The 16,489-nt window shown below is 42.2% G+C and overlaps 1 protein-coding gene across 3 annotated transcripts in view; it reads right to left on the reverse strand.

Moving 5' to 3' along the window:
• The window catches only part of osbpl8 (oxysterol binding protein-like 8), an 82,476-nt gene extending 68,944 nt beyond the window's left edge, over window positions 1–13,532 (reverse strand). Inside the window, exon 1 of one of the 3 annotated variants that reach the window (XM_010744350.3) lies at window positions 13,164–13,532. The gene's annotated coding sequence lies outside the window, so the exon portion shown is untranslated. Of the gene's footprint in view, window positions 1–3,464; window positions 3,500–13,163 lie in introns of those variants that run through there. The other 2 variants (XM_027291911.1, XM_019265613.2) reach the window with 2 other exon arrangements.
• Window positions 13,533–16,489: the final 2,957 nt, after the last annotated feature.

Genomic DNA, 16,489 nt, shown 5'->3' on the forward strand with positions numbered 1-16,489 from the left:
GTCTCTGATATGTTCCCTTACTTCAGTGATAGAAATCGAACGCAGAGCCAGCAAAGACAAGCTGTCATTTGTATGTTTTCAGTCTCTCCTTCATCGCTGCTGCTTGAAGCGACAGCTAGACACTCTGATAATTATGTACAAGGCCTCTATTGCCTCCGTTCCTGCTAAGTCATGATGAAGCTTTTAGGATAATCTCCAACGAGAATCTCTCACAGAAAAGGAAAAGATGTGTTACTGTACAGCTGTCTGCTCCAGATAGCAGTGGTCTGTTGGGCTAAAAGCACTGAGTTCAACTTAAAACAGCAATATGCAAGTATTTCCATAAATTACATTTAGAATATATCATATATTATCAGTTTGTGATCCTGTGAATGTGCTAAAATCATCCATTTGTCACCATTGATTGCTAATAAATTGCTGACTGTCGGCTTCTTTGACACCTGTGCTGCCTCCACAGATGCCGGCTACTTCAGCCTCAGGGTGGGCTCCGTCAAGACGACTGACGAGTGCTGGAGGCGTGAACGTGACAGACTGAGTGGAAGAAGACGCAGGTATAATTAGCAGGTAAAGTGTTTAGCTTAGTTTAGCATGCTAACATCTGCCAATTAACGCTAAACACAGGGTGTAGCTGTAACCGGTGGCTTCCATCTGGAGCTTTCTATCCCCTGTAATAGTTATAGCTCCGCTTTCTACTAAGCATCAGCTTTTAAAAAAGGATAAAAACAGCCCAAACAGGCTTGAAGTCATTTCCTGCAGAGACATATTAAACCTGAGGCTATACTAGAAATGTCCTCTCGTGGTCTAAAGGTCTCAACAGGGCAAAGAGGAGAAGAGACATTCGAGTGGCTCAGTCCAATGTAATCTTCTGCCTGTCCCAGTTTGATGCTGTGCTGAGGGGGAGACATCTTTAAACAGAACTAATCCATGTAGGTCAGGGAGTGAGGAATATTATTCAACCATGTCAATAGAGGCAGAGGACAGCCTTGCTCAACGACAGAGAATCCAGCAGTGTTTGACCAGAATAAGAATCACATTTCATCCTCCTCTGACGGGAATAAAAATGTATCAGTGAAATGTATAGAGAGCTGATACATGCAGGTAAGGACACAACGTAGGACAGAACGCTTCGATCTTACAGCGACGCACGGTAAAATATAATTGAGCGGCCATTAGATTACATCTGTAGCACAGATTGAATCTCATCCCTCATCAGCAGATCCTGTTTTCACAAACAGAACGTACCTTTACATCATCGCTGTCCCCTCCACAATAAAGCAGGTTTGACTCAAGAGTGGATACACGGCGTACAAAGCAGGAGCGATGTGAAGACAGAGCAGGCTGACTCACTCACAAGCCTTTGCGTTGGCTTGAGTTATGCCAGATCTGACCGTAAATAACAGAAATGTCAGCAGAGAAATGTGACAAACAGTTCCTTTTCTCTAGAAATGTGCTGTTTGCCCCAGACACTGAATGCCCTCCAAAACCCGACCCGACTGTGCCAGTTTGGGCCGCATGGCCATGTTTTCTAATGCGTTTAATTTCAGCACCAATGAGCGTATATCTTTTGTACTGTTTCTTTTTTTAAATGTTTAAGATCAATACTCACTTTTAAGGCCAACGCAGAGGATCTTAAGGATGAATAAAGTGGAAACGATATTTTCCAAAATATGCAACACTCTACTTGGAACTGCTTTCTGGCAGACAGACTGTAATGATGGCACCGCAACCATATTTTGCCATTTTTGTACTGCGAGTTCTTGTTACTTATCTCACACACACTTTAATGACACACACACACACACACACACACACACACACACACACACACACACACACACAATATGTCTGTGATAGTCAGTGCAACACTTGCAGACGAGAAACTAAATGAGCTGCAAAGGTTGCAAACTGCCTAATGAGCAGCAGTTTAAAAAGAAAAAGACCAAACCCAGCAACGTGTCAGCCACACGATAATCAAATACAGGCCAAATAATTTCATGCAACAGCTGCAACAGGTGTTTTAAAAAACGCAATGGTTTAGGACTATTTTCAGCTGTGGACTGATACACATTTAGGTGCTCGAGTGAGTATTTGGGCCAGCAGGACGGTGTATGTGGGACTGAGTCAAAATAAACTACAGAGGGCCTGTGTGCACGTGTGTGTGTGTGTGTACATGGTAATGAAGGAACATGTGACCCAGTCCAACAGTGTTCCTCACTGATGTGTTTTTGGACAACAGTGGAGGATGTATACATACACTCATGGGATTTGTTGACAATAAGACAAATATAGAATATCAGCAGTCTTGTTTTTCTGTGGGTTTATATTTACACCTTTCTGCTTCAGCTGTGCACAACATGTGCTGCCACACTTGCCAGCTGATCTCATGTTATAACACTATAACGCTCTAACATGCAGCACACCAGCACAGCCGAACAGAGCACTGCTCACCTGGAGGCGAGACCATTATCATGTAAATAAACCAGATTCAGGATTATATAATGGTCATTATCGCTTCCTGGGTTGTTGCTTTAATATCATCTCTGACAGAGCGATGAGCGGCATGAAGGGCACCAGCAGCAAGTGTCACCTTGCAAAATTAAAACTGCGTTACGCTTTTAAAACACAACAAGGTGACTCAGCGCTCGTGAAAAATCCATTTATCTGATCCACCAGAGCGACGGGTGGACGGGAATGCTGATGAGGAGGAGGAGGACAATGAGGAGGAACTCCCGTGGTGTCAAGGAGACTGTGGCGACCTCAGAGCGTTCAATCCTCCTCATAGGAGAAATGCTCTGGGATTTTTAACCGGCTGTTTGCTCGGTACGGACGCCACAACGCTAACCCTGCCACGGAGACAGAGGGGGGAAAATCAACAGAGCTCCACGGCAGAGCTGCACAGTAAAAAATGAGTATGACGCATGCAGCCGGAATTGAAATATATGTGTCTGTTTGTGTGTGTGTGTGATAGCTGTTGCATAACAGAAAGAGAGGGGGGGAAAAAATATGTGAGGCTGAGCTCTAGCTGAAATCCTTTCAAACTTTACGTTAAGACGATATTCCCGTGCCCTGAGAATGACCTTTTAAGAAAAAAGGAGCACATGGGTAGAAAGCTGGAAGACGGGATCATCATCTATTACATGATCGCCGCTGTCAGGCGCTGGAAGAATATGATTCGTCCTCCTCGTCTCGGCTGTCTGACACCAGCAGACATGAGGAGCGAGCCAGTTATCGGGACTTATCATCAAGCTGTGGTGTTATGTGACCCCGGTGTATTAGCATCTGTTACCCTGACCGAGCCTTCCTGCACACATGCACGGCGCGAAAGCGCCCGAAAGACACGTGGAACATAAACACAGTGTATTTATAAAGAGGCATCGAGCACAGGGAAGCGTGATGCAACATGCACATGTGCAAGAGAGAGACACACAGAGAGAGTGCAGGGAGTGAGTGAACGAAGGACCTACCTCATGAAGCTCAGGGAGCAGAAAGCACCGTAACATCCACAACACAGCCTCTGAGAGAGGGCGGGGGAGAGGAGGGGAGAAAGAGAGAGAGAGAGAGCGAGAGACGTCGAGGTGACATCACGTCCTCCTCCTCTGAAATGTAGGCTAGTGCTGCAGGGCTGCCGGTGTCGGAGCAGCAGCAGCAGCAGCAGCAGCAGTGAGAGCTCACTCTGTCTGTGTGTGTTTGCAATGACGGAAGAGTGAGCTTGACATAGAAGCATTCCCTGCTGGACGTGGCCTTAATGTATTAAGAGTGTACAATCCCACCAGAGCCCTCAAACAAACACAAACACACACACACACACACACACACACACACACACACACACACACACACACACACACACACACACACAGTATTAAGTATTAAAACAGCAGAAATACTCCTCTCAGAAAAATCTAATTTGCTAAAATCGTGGTGATGATGTATCAAAAAATGAAAGTGCACGTAAATTAAAATGTTTGATGTTTTTATGAAATATAAAACATAATATTAGCTCCTGGGAAATGAGCAGTGGAGCTCCATCACACAGAAAAAGGCGGTTCTCAATCTGGTGTCCCGTCCCATCCCACACCAGGGCGAGGCCTTTATGATTTCGTTTTCTTCACAGTAATATACGAAATGCTGAAGCAGTTTTTTTTAAGTTTACATTACTATTTAAGACATAAAAAAAAAATGTTGCTCAACTGTGCAGCCTAAAATCTTGACGTCAACACAAGGCAAATAAGGCAAATAAGCAGCTAGTGCTACTACTGAAGCCGCGTCCCTCTTTGAATTACAGGATCGAGAGCTTTCAGTGAAAACGTCATCCTCCTTTAGGGACCAGCTCAAATGTTACAGAACGTGTCACTTCCTGTGTACGGTTACTTGTGCATCATTTCATTGGGATTTTTTTGATTCAGTATTTGAAATGAACATAAATAAGGGCATCAAGCCTGTGACCTGTCACCACCACGGCACAATGGGAAACACGAGGACTTCCAGTTTACTGCTTGTACACGAGGTACTTTGTATTCTGTGCTCAACTATGATTCAGGTTTTATGTATAAAGTATAAGCTGTTTTTATCATGCACAAGCAGATTTTCTTTTGAGAGGCATTATTAGCTTATTTTACAAACTAGTAACTTCATCGTTAGATGAATTTTACCCACCAGGAAGCTACGCCATAAACTGAAATGAATCCTACCAATCTTTTACCTTCATGTGCCATTTCCACACCAACCTGCCATGTCATCGCCACAGATCGATGTCATGTCATGACCAAGGAGTGTCACCAGGCTCCGACGCCTGTGCTTTGTGCCAGTGGATGCTTCTTTTACGCTTACCATGTAGAGAATAAGACAGTGTGCGATGTGCTACTAGCCTAGATCAAGATTGTGAGTCTTTTTCCTCGAGCAATCTTGTCTCTGGGTGCATGTGCTCTGATATTATATTAAAGTGTGTTGTGTGTATGTACCGGTCCAGCTGCAAGGCTGACAGATGCACCCAACTGTGACCTTGTTACTGAGGGAAGAACATGCAGGTCATGGCTTATAAAGAAATGCCGGAAAAGACTCCACACTACAGACCTATTCAGAAAATTTGCACCCGCACGCAACAAGAATATATCCTATCAATCAGAACAAGACATATGATGGATGACTTTATCTAAAATCACCTCACAGCATCATGAGTTCATCGTGTTTTGTTTTGTTTGTTTTTTTAGCAAACAGCATCCTGCACCCTTCCTGATCACTGTCACCCACTGGGATATATGTTCCATGACTTTTCTATTCATTTTCATTATTAAACCAGAGCAGCACCGTGACCTAAAGATATGGCCTCTTCGCTTGGTTTGTAGATCCAAATAGTCCTGATCATTCTACAATATTCCTCCAAACTTAACACAAAGAATCAAAATGCACATTCACTGTCAAAGTCCACTGTCTAGTGGGAAAGACGTCTCCTAATGTAATCTAATAATCCACAGAAAGACTCTCTCTCTCACCCTCTCCTGTTATCTCTCCACACATAGATGCATCATGTAAACTGAATTACACAGTTGCATGGAGCGTGAAGCTGCTGGTGCAGGCTGCCACAACAACTTGGCTGATCTACGACGTCCGTCTCTTGAAATAAACAGACTTCTAAAGAATGCTCTCTTAAAAATGTTTCATGTTTAGGATTTTACATGAAATAACTAGGATATACAGAATATTAATATACAGGGGATAATGCAGTTAAAGCCCAGCCATGCCTGGATCTTTTGGGTCCATGCCAGTATCAATATTAGGCAATATTTGCTACTCTGATACTGATGTAACAATACTAATATTCATTTAGACATATACACAGATAACTATATATGATAGGTCAATATATGAGTCGGGTTCTAAATGTAATTGCTGGTTTGTCTTGGGATTAATTTCCATTGCAGCAGGACATTGTTAGACAAAGTCACCATTCCGATGGAATTACTGTGATGGGTGGATGGAAACAGAACAGCAGAGGGAAAATAATATAAAAGGTGACATGAACTGTCACCTCACAGCAAGAAGGTTCCTGGTTCTGGAGTTTGCATGTTCTCGTCATGTGTGCGTGGGTTCTCTCCAGGTACCCCCACTTCCTCCCACAGTCCGAAGACATGAAAAAAAAAAACTTAATACATTAACTGATGACTTTAAATTGTCCATAGGTGTGAATGTGAGTCTGAATGGTTGTTTGTCTCTCTATGCCCTGTGATGAACTTGCGACTTGTCCATGGTGTACCACGCCTCTCTGATGCAGTTAGCATTGAGCTACAGCAGTTCATCAGCGCAGCTTGTAGGTATGGTCACCACATCCAGCTTTGAGAACCAAATATCTCGCAAACACATGCAGATTCATTTTGTTGAACCACTGTCCACTTGTCCTCTTGCATGGTCCACCAAAACAAACTCTGATCTAGATATGGACTTTTTGGTTTTTCCCACATGACTGGAAGAAGAGAGTGAGGGACTATTCACTAGTAATTTTACTGCTATAGGTGCCACTAAATCCTACACACTGGACCTTGAACAAAACAGTAAAATAAACACTTGTTCTAAATGGACACAAATGAGAAATCAGTATTGGCTTTCCAGTCTAACATAATGTATTACCTATTCAATGTTTCTCTAGCACACCTTGAAAAGCTTTGATTCAATCCCTCCTGTGGTTAGCATCAGATTCCTCCTAAACGATCCCCTCAGCACTTTTCCCAGATCTCACAGAAAACGCAAAACGAACTTTTCAGCGAGAGACTGGGGAAGCTCGTCTGAGCCTGCCAAGCGGCGTTCGAGTCCAGATCACGTGAGGACATTACAACACTGCAACGAAAAGTGATCTTTAAAGGGAATCCATGAGGACGAAGACCAAAAACTTGGAATGTTGCATCAGTTTTTGCAGTAAGTGTGACAAACACTTTGTCAGCAGCTTCAGCGAGTTCTGCTTGAGTTTGAAGTGAGACGGCGAGAGCAACAATACCACAATGTTTGTAATGTCGCATTCTTTTAGACGAATTACAACAATTCTCAGGCCAGAGACTCACAGCACAGCCTGCCTAACATGAACACAAGGCTCGGAGATGGACGCACAAAGATAAGACAGAGATAACGTTGAAGGAAGTTTAAGGAAACAATAAAACGTTGATAAGAATATCAAAACAGGAAACAAGAGTGAGACAACTAAAACTTATCTCTAACACCTCCTTTCAAAAGAAAAGTTTCAAATCATGTTCAGCCAAGAGATGAAGAGAACTTTTGATCAACACAAAGATGCAGGAACACACATTATCTCTTTTGTTTGGTTATTTTAGCACTTCCGGGGGATAATGAGTGACATGATCACACCGCTGTCACTGACACATCCAGTACAACTGCTTGGAATACTGAAGATACAGAACATCTCGTCTTTCAGCTTCCTTCTTCTTCTGTGCTCTGTCGTGATTGGCCCAGAGACATTAATGAGAAAGATCTGCAAGTAGAGAGATGAGACCCCCCTGAGTGGAAATTCTGTGTTTGACATGTGCAAGTGACAAACATGCGAGTTCTCGCCATGGAACAAATACCAAACAGCCAAAAACTGGCACAGGTTTGTTGACTCAGTGTGTGCCAACTCTGTGGTATGATGTGAAACTGTATCCTGACTGAACAATGTACAATCTCTCCATCTGAGCAGGAAACTAATGTTCGATACACCCTCTGTATCAAACATGCCCATCAAAAGCATTGCACAAAGAGCTGCAGCTGTGGAGACTCTGTGGAGCCTGAATGAGTGAATTAGGACACTCCTTAACACCTCAAGCTCCACAAGCAAACCTAGTTCAGTCATTTTGAGCCCCAATAGTCACATAAAACTCAATGTTTGTGAGTTTTACTTTGTTACAATGATTGACACAACTTTGAGAGCCACACACAGAGCCCTGATGTGCAACCGCACACCTTTTCAGGTGAGCTAAGGGCACAGGTCTGGGCATCAATACTGCAGATTTTAGAGCATGTGCACACGGTGTCGAAATGACACAAAGAGCAGCTCCATCAGCAGCATCCTCGCTGGATTTACCTCAGCGAAGCAAGCCGCTCATATCAGATGCATGGAGATAAATGGTTAATGATCGACTTTTGTGTTTGCCAGTTGTCTGACGTGCATAATAGTTGCACGCCGTTTTAAAAATAGAGAGAAGACAAGCTGAGAGTGCAACAAAAATATCAAGAGAGCTGTGCACCAGCGACTTGTTCTATCGCTGAAACACCTGGTCCAACATTTCTGATCAAAGATCCCTTTGACATACAAGTTTTTATTTCTTGCAAGCGCAGAGACAGAGGAAAAGAAAACGCCTCCCCCACCGTCTCTGTTTTCACCGTGTTCAATTCCACAAGAGATTGGATTGTAGTCGACTCACCTTCAGTGTCTCACGTAACAACACAGAGCGGCGGTAATCATTTGCACCACCTGTCAATGTTCTATCCAGGATGCCTGTTTGTTTTTCTGCCGGCTCTTGAAGATATTCTGTGACACGGCTGAAATGCACTCAGTACAAATCGTAGGTGTGGTCAGTCCGCCTTTCATGAGTCAGCTCATGAGCTCAGACACAATGAGGTTTTTTTGGGGGGGGGGTGGAAGTGGTGTATTCTGCATGTCTGGTGGCTGTAATGACAGTTATGCAGCAAAGCGAGATTCCTACAAGAGGGCAAGGCCCAGGTCATTCATGTGTAAGACTCAGGTCTCATAGTGATTAAACCAACGTGCAAAAGGACTGGCCTTTTTTTGGAGGGATCCTTCATTCAGCTGATCACGGCCTCTGAACAAGCTGAATGAAGATGGTGAAATCTCTTTCTACATGTCAGAGTTTTTCATGGAAAGGGAGACATTATTATTTTATCATTATGATTTAGTGTAGATCCCGTGCTGTCATATAGTCACTACATCAATAATACGTCGGGATCTGCCTGCTTCAATTGTGTGATCAACTGATCAATCACATCACAGGTTCACTTGAGTTTGGTTCAAGTCCATTTTAAGAATATCATCTTGATGATTTCCTTTAGTTCCTTCTTTGAAATCTGCAGATCACTCTGTGACACAGGAAGGAAGCTGCCCTTCAGGTGGGCAGTAATAAGGTTCCTCTTCCTCTGAAGCTATATGCTCCAGGGGCCTGACGAGGGTGGACACTGAAGTTAATGGGCTGGGACGCTCATAAAGGGCTCGACGTGCCCACGCTCCTTTATCAAATAACACTTCCTGCTCAGCGGTGGACCTGGTCCAAGGCTGACACAAGAAACCGCAGTTAACTTAAACCCTTTATCGCTGGAGACAGGTGCAAATTAAAAGCGTGTTTGTTCTTTTTGTTTGATGTATGCAAGCCAAGGGGGGAGGCGAGATTCTCCAAATAATGAGCGCCGAGGCGATGAAATGAAAGGTACACAGTGATGTGATTTCATTGGAATAAAAACAGCTGTTCTCGTCGGTAAGCCTCAGCTAAGACTCTTGTGGACGGTAATAAAGGCTGTTGAACTAAGCGGGGCTAAAGTATAACCTGATTTGTGTGCTGCTGCTGGATAAATTCACCCTGACAAGAAGTGAGAGGCAACTATCTCACTTTGAGCACATCTGGCATTTGTCAGAGCAAACGCATCCAATCAGCCAAACCACAGCCAGTAGGCCGACTGTCCCAGCTGGGAAGATTATGCCGCGCTGACGCTCTCTGGCTTTGGCACTTCAATAATTTTGTGAGCGACACAGCGTTTGTTAGAGCTCCTAACGGTGTTAGAGTCTGGAGGCAGAGAGAGCCGAGGCTGCTGAGGGACTCGCGCCTTCCTGACAGGTGAATATTTGCTCAGTGAGGGACAAGTCGGCGGGGGTTGTTTGAATGTTTCATAATGTGGCTGCTGTGAAAGGACTGTAAGTGGGGGGTTCTGGACTAAATGCATACTTTACTTGACAGGGCTTTTATCTGTTCTTTGTTTGTGCTTATCTATGAGGAGGAAGATCAGCAGTTTTTAAAAGCATGTTCTGAGTAAAAATATATGCATTTATGTAAAAAAGGATCTTTAAAGTTCAGTCTGTAAAAGCCAAAAAGAAATGTGGCTGCGGCAGCACAAACAAGGCGATTACAGTCAGAGAGAAAATTCCAGTTTCACCATTATAACGCATAATATTTCCATTCATATTTCACAGCCACGGAGACACGCTTCTGGATGGACTTTCACAGCTACAGTTACACTTCCGCGCACATGTTACACACGCAACACGTTGCATCTGTGCCTGGTGGAGTTTGGCTTGATTGCAGGTGATATCCCATTTGGATCACACTCCACTTTGGAGACACTGTAACATGCAGTTAATAGTTGCATCCTTAATGTGGAATTCATCACTCAAACTACGTGACTGCAGAGACGTTTATGACATATTGCAAGGTGCTGTGAGTCACAGCCATGAGCTCCAGATGCTCATCTCTGAATAAGCCAGTCATTTTTCACTGGAATAATAAACAATCATAAAAACAAAATTATTTGAACACTTCAAAGCTCTTTATGTATCAGATAAAACATTTAATATCTCTACTGATGAGAGCAGACTTGACAACAGCCTGAAACAGTCCTGTGGGAATTTCAGATAAACAATAAAGTGCTGCCGACTTCTCCACACCATGAACAGAACTGATATGATAGAATGAGATATGAGCTGAGAGATGAGCTGGCGAGAGTTATGGATTCTTTGTTTGCGTAAGAAGGTCGAGGCGGTGTTGACAAAGAGCTTTCCAGCTCATCAAACCATTACCGGCCTTAAAGAAAATCAGTCAGACCTGTTCACTACAATCCGTCCCACCCGTTTAACCCGCATCATCTCCTGCATGTGTAAACACATTCAACTGCAGCACACACACAGACTCCACCCTTCAGGTGTAGATGCACGTGTGAACGTACAGTATTCTGTGCTGCAGCTAAAAGATTCGTCCATAGAATTTTAAGCGTACACATAACAGAGCCAGTGTTACTGTAGGCTAACTGCTTTGTGCAGACGAGCTGTTGTTTAAAGAAACAGCCTCTCACCTTGTGATGAATTAGTGCTCCTGCCCGGCACTTGGCATAATTAATCAGCTTCATTAACACAACTGTAAATGTTCCATTAAAGCCCTGTGTTGCATGGCCACGGCTCTTTCTAACAGGTTACTTACAGTAAATAGAAATTCCCACTTTGACTCATAAACTGACTAGTTTAAAAGCAGTCAAAGGTATTCCTGCAATTTGGGAAAACTTCTCACCTGGAACCATTTTGATAAGCTGTTAATTGTTTCTGTCATTTTTCGAGCACAAACACCAGATGTGAAGGTTTTTCTGCATTTCTCTGTTTGGAATTTTCTCTAAATGTCACGTCTTTGTAGCTGTCACACTGGGCTCTGTGGAGCTGTAATAGGTCATAGTTTTCTGACAAATTATTTCATAATTAAAACAACTTTTGGCTGGCATCCAGATTTAACAGAAAAACACATTTTCTGCACAGTCACACTAGTTGCGTTGTCGACCTGTGGGGAAGCCAGCTTCCCTTTTCCACTTCACTTTTTCTACCATTACTGCGCAAACAAACAAAAATCATCTCTCTGCCTTTTGCATGCCAGTACTGATACGATCACGGTGCTCCCAAAGTAGATCCTGCATTCAAATTTAGAGCTGTGTGTGTCAGAGCGACGCGCTGCGGTTCAAGAAAGGGCAGGGTGGAAACTCCATTTGGCTGGCAAATTAAGCCGGCCCGCTCATGTGACCCCCCCGCGCTGCGCGCATCACCTCAGCAAGTTTGCCATGGAAAGTCCAGGATTTACATGCAAATAAGCAGAGGATGGAAAACATGGAAATACAATATGCGAAACTGAAACTGGCACCAGCTCGCACAGTGAAGCACTGACTCCAATCCCCAGTGGCCAAAATTACAAGTTCAATCAAATCCTATGACCTACAACATTATACGCAGTTGTTGTCCAGGAAAACCAAGGCCAAAGTTGTTGGCCCAAATTACAGCTGTAACTATTGGTCAACTAATCGATATGATAATAATCACCAAATATTCTGATAATCGCTGAATGATTAAAGGAGCTTCACCTGCAAAAATAGCAGAAAAGACTTATTTTGTCTGTCATATATCATATAAAACTAAATATATTTGACATTTAAAAGACATTTTTAAAGAACTGTGATGGATATTTTGTGTTTTATGGACCAAACAATTCATCAGTTAATCTAGAAAACAATCAGCAGATCAATCAATAATGAAAACAGTTATTAGTTTCCTTAAAAATCAACCATTCGGTGTCTCTGAAATTGACTTACTTTTACTTACACTTGGTCAGAATTTCATGCTTCACACCTCTTCCGACTGGTGGCAAAAATCAATATACATATGTGAGGCCATGAATAAACTATGAAACCTGATTTGGCTTCTACATATCAATACAAATCAAATAAAAGCAGGAGGGAGTGAGAGAGAGAGAGAGAGCTTCATGAAGAATCCAGGTGGATAACATGACAGGCTGATATCAGATGTCTGATAAACAGGCCAGGATCTGCCGGATGCATCAGTTGTCTGACACAATTAGGAACAGTCCTTACTGCCGGTCCAGTCTCCAGTTTCTTCTGTTCCTGGATCTTGTCAGGTGAAAGTGTGGTAACAGAGCACCGGGGGCTAAAAAAGGAGGGCTGCGGGGCATAGACATGTAACACTGCAGCAGGATCATGTGTTTGAGGGAGATGAAAGGGAGATGAAAGGGAGAGGAGAGGGGAGGGTAAGAAAAGAAGCCACATTTCCAACACTGCAGACTGTTTCTCTGAACATAACACCAAAGCCACCGTGCTGCAGAGCACACCGCGTCCTACATGCAGGCTAACGTTACACGGAGTCCTCTGAGTGTTGTGTCTGGAGTCAAAAACGAGAGGGAGGCGTATGAAAGATGGAGAAGCTGCTCCACTTAGCCATCTCTAACCCCGCTTTATTACATAATATAGTACGCACCGCTCGACTGCAGAGTCACGCCTCACGTCAACTCACCACAGACACACAAACATAGCGAATTAGCAATTATTAGCAACGAGGCTAGCCGCGTTCAATGACCACCAGCGGCAGACGGCCGGCAGGCAGCGACTGCTCTCTGTTACTTCTGTTTACTCACCTCTAGCTTCGCTGAGGGTCTGTCTGTCGGGAGCTTGTCTGACCGGCTCACGGAAGGAAAAAGCTGCGTGTGAATATTCAGTCAGTCCTCCGGGGACGTTTGTCTGTCTGCTAACTGTTAGCTGACGACGTTTGAATGTTTATTTTTTAAGTGTTCACTGTTTCAGACGCTTCCGTCCTCCTCACAGCAGCGGCGCCATGTTTGGTCCAGTATTAAAGTTTGGATGATTAAAAAAAATAAACGTACACAGTTACAGTAAAGACGCTTTCTGTTTGTCTGTATAACGCCGATATTCACTCAACTTGTTAGCCACTAGACCGCCCGCACGATTCTGTCATGGGTTTGAAGTGAGCGAAGGGCAAACCGACCGGAATGAAGCCTGTTTCCGGTTACAGCTTTCAAAGTAAAAGACAAAAAATATATCAAATAGAAAGGAAGCAAAGTTTTTTTTCTGTCTGGTCATGCAATAACTGTTTTTTAATCATGATATGATTTCATAAAAAATGTATATATATAATAATTATTATTAAGTCTTGCTCTTATCTCAGTTACTCGAATAGAGTCAACCTGCGGCCCTTTGCTGCATGTTGCTCCCCATCTCTCTCCCCACATTCCTGTCCCTCTTTAGCTGTCTCTGTCAAAAAAAATAAGTAAATAAATAAAGCTTGAAAAGGCCAAAAAATATCTTAAAAAAAATTCCTTCTGTTCATAAACTGGGTTGTGTTTGTCCTAATGGCCCAATATTCTCCAAAACATATCCCCATACTGATTCATAAATCCATAAAATGAAAAAACAAAAACAAAATCATAAAACTTGTATATGAACTGTGGCACAACATTTCTTTTTTGCTGTATATTTTGAAAAATGTGGACTTCTTACCATCACATCTTAAATAGCCTCTGTTGTAAAATACAGCTCTTTTTATGCAAAAATGTTTGTACATTAATATTTTAGATATTGGTTAACATTTTTATTATTATTAGTCTTATTGTGTATTATTATTCCTTGCTACCTGAATATTGCTTACTCTTGTCTTCTCATACTGCTTATATTAATATAACTGTGGTTGAGTGTACCAGTCTTCTTATATTTAGTATTTCATAAATTGTTATCTCTTTGTCTGTTGTTGTTTTTATTATTATTCCTGTTATTACTTTTGTGCTTCAATGATTTATTTAAATAAAGTTCATATTGTTACTATAATAGTAGTAGTATTAATAGAAAACAGTACTTTAAATACCAGTGCTCTGCTCTGGTTCTGACTTTATTTTGAAGACCAAAAACTCAACATCCTGTCTCTGATTTTTAACGAGGTAACTTGACGTAACACCAGGAGACTTCCCTCCCTTGTTTCTGCTCGGTGATCATCTGATTTGCCTGGCTGGACACTGGGCATGGAAACCACGTGATCACGTCAGTCCACTTTCGCTTCACACACACACACACTGCTGCTGAACCCTTGAGCTCTGTGATGGAGATCTTTTAGTGATGCATGTCACGTATACATCTATGATGAATGTCACCTCAAGGGGGCCAGCATCAGGACCCCTCTTCTCTTCTCTGGGATGTATTCAATGCGCATACCAAATACAGTCATTTTTTAATCAAGTGTAATAAAATATATATTTATTAACTAACATTATATTTGTGTGCGTGGAGGGAGGGGTTAAAATAATTATCCATGATTATGTAACATCACATACATAGCATGTCCAGCATGCTTCTGGGAGTCATTGATGTAAACATACTATAATAAGCTCGTAAAAGGTGTATAGAATAAGCTTGACATGAACTACTTTATATTTTTAATAGCTCCTACGATCATATTCGACGCACACTGTAAAAATCTGCAGCTTTATACTGTGCAGGATCAGTACAGCTGTTTGCAGTCGTGCATGCTCGGCTAAAGAGTGACATCCAGTGGCTGATGGAGGTTTAGTGACGATATGTGTGAGGTGGGACATGGAGAGCATCTATAGGCACAGATGTGGTACTGCAGTGTTGTCCACTGGCTGCTTCTGGCCTTCTTCTGAAATGTCAGATATCATCCAGTCAACATCTGTTTTTATGGAGGTTTCCTGATGGCAGTATACACCAGAGAACCTGCACACATTTTTATTTTTGATTCATATATGTGTGTATTTTTGTTTTTTAATTGTCATATTTCATCTGTGTGTGTTTGTTTTTAGAACCTGGATTTTACATTCATTCATTCTGCATCCTGCCTTTGTCTCACCATCAATAATTAAAGCAGTCTGCTGTTTCACTGAAGGCTTTCGCTGTCCCATGATTATCTAAACATTGCTTCTGAGTTATCCTCGCAACAATAATTTTCTTGTCCAGCGTTCTAACTGTTTCACCATGCGTCACAAATGTCTGCATGCTGCTGTCATTTCTATTAACAGCTTGAGTCAGTCACCAACCATACCCAACATACTGTAGATACATGCACTGTATGTGCCATGCATATGCAAGTGGTACACATCAAACACTTGTGCAGGTAAACAAGTAAACGATAAATGAATAAATAATGCCTGCACAAATGACTTGATGATCGCTGATGTTTGAAAGGTTGATGGGCGAAATTGAATTACTCAAATTACAAATGAAATTAGTGGAACCAGATTACGCTCCGGACGTAAACCTCTGAGACTGCAGAGGAAATCTTGGTCTTGTTCTTTTCAGCAAAACTGATCAGTCTTTGAACTCGTCTGGTGTTGTCTTGGTGAATGTAGAATCAAAATGTAAATGAACTATATTGCAGTGTGAATTACATAGTAACACATTTTAAAAAACCAGTGTGTTACTAATGACTGTTCTATGGGCCCCTTCTTGTCCATATAACTCCTCTTAAATATATATATATATATATATATATTATATATATATCATATATTATATATTATATATATATATATATATATATTTAAAACTTGTTAAAAATTGTGGGGAGTGTTAGTGTTTAAGATCAGCGGAAGATAAATACGACACACCTCATGTTGTTTTCTCTGTGACAGACCATCATCTGTGTTCAGCTCTGTGTTTATATTTATATTATATTTTCTAACGGACAGCTTGTGACACAGGCTTAAAGTGAGTGAGTCTGGAGAAGACAGCTTCTCCACATTCTCTTTGCATTTCCACTATACAGCCTATAGTAGAAAGAGACACAGCATGCAGCTGTTAAACCATCAGAGCTCCTGCAGTGCTTGCAGTAACAACAGTGTATCTGATATTGCGTTTTGCTGCTGTGTATTAATATGTGATATGATAACCTGTCCTTCCTCTGCATCTTTTGACAGCTCCTCTCTCCTCTCTCCTCCCC

This window comes from Larimichthys crocea, chromosome XX (assembly GCF_000972845.2).
Source record: "Larimichthys crocea isolate SSNF chromosome XX, L_crocea_2.0, whole genome shotgun sequence".
NCBI lineage: Eukaryota > Metazoa > Chordata > Actinopteri > Sciaenidae > Larimichthys > Larimichthys crocea.